Genomic DNA, 3168 nt, shown 5'->3' on the forward strand with positions numbered 1-3168 from the left:
CGAGTAAGTCTTGGTGATCTGCTTCTCGTACATCGCTCATATCAGATCCATCGTCATCCATACGGGTGCTGCTCGTCATGGCTAATCACCACAGGCAACTTGCACCCGTGCCAACAACCAATCCTCTATAATCACTGAAATTGTCACTGATTCGGATAGTGACCCGCGTCAGGACATTCTCTTATTCTGAGAAAGCACTCACCACAAAGATTACGCTTGTTGCCGCAGTGTTGTATGATAAGAGAGTAGATTTGCTGCGATGACCGCTCCAGCTGTCCGGATGAAAATCCAACAAGCTCTGGCCCGGGAGATGTCGGATCCACGAAGGAATCCAAGTGGTACGACGCCAGAAGAGGACCTAACACAGGAGCTGGATCCACTCCGAGACCAACAGAGAGAGGATCCAGTCTGGATAGAGACGACGGATCAGAACATGGAAAAGGCAGAATCTCGGTGGATTCGAGCTCAACACGCATTCGTGGAACTGAGGAACAGGATCGCGACCACGCCTATCCTCCGTCATTTCGATCCGGAACGTCAACCTACGGTAATAGTTTATGCCAGTGACTGGGCAGTCTCAGCAGCTCTGGTGCAAGAACATGAGGGGATCTGTCATCCAGTCACCTTTGTCAGCCGGACACTGAAGCCGAATGAACTGAACTACGGAGCGGTGGAGAAAGAGATACTTGCGCTCCTGCGCGTGTTGGATCTAAATTATAACCTGCTAGTGGGAAGATCCATCCGGATCCTGACTCGACACTCCACGCTAGCCTGGCTGTTCAAGTCGGCCGGGTTGCAAGGACGTTTGGGACAGTGGGCAGCTTTACTCTCGCCTTGGACGCTGGAGATTGTGAAATGTTCGAAAGGGGAAGACGAGATCCTGGGAGTCTTGGCCGCGAGCATCACTCCTCGAGCTAAGATGGATGAGGCGCTGACTAAGATCGCCCCTAAGAAAGAGCCCAAACGCCGGATCCAGATCCCGATCCCAACGGTACAGGTGGATGAGGATCTATACGTCCTGAGTTTCGATGGATCCGCTCGTGTACGACGCGGAGGAGGAGCATACAGTGCAATACTGTGGAGATTGCCCGGATGGGAAGTTGTACGGGCCAGATCCACTTACGCGGAAGGCCTCACCGTCAATGAAGCGGAGTATAACGGACTCCTTCTGGGTTTGGATTTACTAAAGGGACAAGATCCAAAACGGCTGGTGATTTGTGTGGATTCAAATTTGGTAATCAGACAGGTGCGAGGTGAGATTGACCGCAAGGCCCCGGCCCTAACACTGTTACGGCAGAAAGTGATGATCCACCTGCGTGGTTGGTTGAATCACGAGTTGGTGCATGTCAAGCGAGATTGGAATGCCAGTGCGGATAGTTTGGCCAGTGCCGCTTTACGGAATCAATGTGGTGTCGAAGTGGAGGGAGAAGCCGAACATCAGGATCTCGTTACGTTGAACCGACTTGACGAAGTGGTGGTAGTTGGATCCGGGAAAAGGACAGTCCAGGTGATGGCTGTCACTAGGTCCAGAGGAAAGATTGGATCCAGCCCCCCGATCCTCGAGGAAACATTCGTGAAGAGAGTTCGCATCGAGCGGATCCTCAAAGCACAGAATGAGGAAGCGTGGATCCTGGGACTAAAGAAGTATCTGATGGGGGATGTACGAGACTTAAGTCGGGAGGATGCCAAATCCTACAGCGTTATCGCTACGGATTACGCAGTGGATCTGAACGACTTGCTCTTCTATTGCCCCCCTACGAAGAGAGTCCACGAGGATCGGGATGGATTGATGAGATTGGTGATGCCAGAAACCTTGCAACAGGATGTCCTACACCACTACCACGCTAGCTTGGAAGGCGGACATCAGGGCATTGGTCGGACCTACCAACGGATCCGGGAATGTTTCCATTGGAGAGGACTATTCAAGAGTGTACAACGATATGTCGGTGAATGCGTGGATTGTGAGACAGGCAAGGGCAGACCTACGATCGAAGGGGAGTCACCTGGGAATGTCCGAGCGACTTACCCTTTCCAGATCATAGCCATGGATCATATCCCTTCGTTGCCCAAGTCGTTCAAAGGAAACACAGAATTGTTATTTTGGGTGGACCTGTTTACCGGATATGTGATTGCCAAAGCTAGTGCGTCTAGAACTGCGCAAACCATTGCGGAATCGTACGAGGAGTGTGTTTTCCGAAGATTTGGTGCTAGCGAAATGATTAGACATGATCGGGAGCCAGGCTTTATGTCTGATTTCTTTCGAGCATTCAACCGGATCCTAGGGCAGCGACAGCGAGCAACCATGGCATATCGTCCCCAAGCTAACGGGTCGGCCGACTCAATGAGAACAGAAATCTCATGAGAACAAAAGGGTAAAAGCTCACTTGATTTTGATTTTCAGTATGAATACAAACCGTGAAAGCGTGGCCTATCGATCCTTTAGTTCTTTTGAATATTAAGCTAGAGGTGTCAGAATAGTTACCACAGGGATAACTGGGCTTGTGGCAGCCAAGCGTCCATAGCGACGTTGCTTTTTGATTCTTCGATGTCGGCTCTTCCTATCATTGCGAAGTAGATCTCGCCAATTGTTGGATTGTTCACCCACTAATAGGGAACGTGAGCTGGGTTTAGACCGTCGTGAGACAGGTTAGTTTTACCCTACTGATGAGTTCGTTGTCTAAACAGTAATCCAACCCAGTACGAGAGGAACCGTTGGTTCAGATAATTGGTAACTGCGGTTAGCTGAAAAGCTAGTGCCGCCAAGCTACCATCTGTAGGATTATGGCTGAACGCCTCTAAGTCAGAATCCATGCTGGAATAGACGATAATCACCTTTCCCGATGTGCCGCGAATAGCGATAGGTGTCTTCTGGACACCCAACATCATACAATTGCAACGCACTCCGCTGCCTGTCAAGTACTGGCGGTGGAGAGTAGGCTGATTTGTAATTTCAAATATTGGGAAAGATAAATCCTTTGTAGACGACTTAACTACAGAACGGGGTGTTGTAAGCATGAGAGTAGTCTTGTACTACGATCTGCTGAGATTTAGCCCTTGTTCTATTGATTTGTTCAGAAATGAACATTTCTCCCCCCAATTGCAAACGCGCAATGTTAAAACTATAAAGTTAAGCAGTCGAAATAAGGCTGCGTTAAAGTGATTTACTTT

The 3168-nt window shown here is 49.5% G+C and overlaps 1 non-coding gene across 1 annotated transcript; it reads left to right on the top strand.

The window, feature by feature from the left end:
• Positions 1-2337: 2337 nt before the first annotated feature.
• On the top strand, positions 2338-2946 carry PITG_33539 (the record flags this gene model as incomplete). Its single annotated transcript, XR_009934933.1, has 1 exon — positions 2338-2946. It is a non-coding gene; the product is annotated as a 28S ribosomal RNA (ribosomal RNA).
• Positions 2947-3168: the final 222 nt, after the last annotated feature.

The sequence above is a fragment of the Phytophthora infestans genome, genomic scaffold (assembly GCF_000142945.1).
Source record: "Phytophthora infestans T30-4 supercont1.2203 genomic scaffold, whole genome shotgun sequence".
Lineage (NCBI taxonomy): Eukaryota > Oomycota > Peronosporomycetes > Peronosporales > Peronosporaceae > Phytophthora > Phytophthora infestans.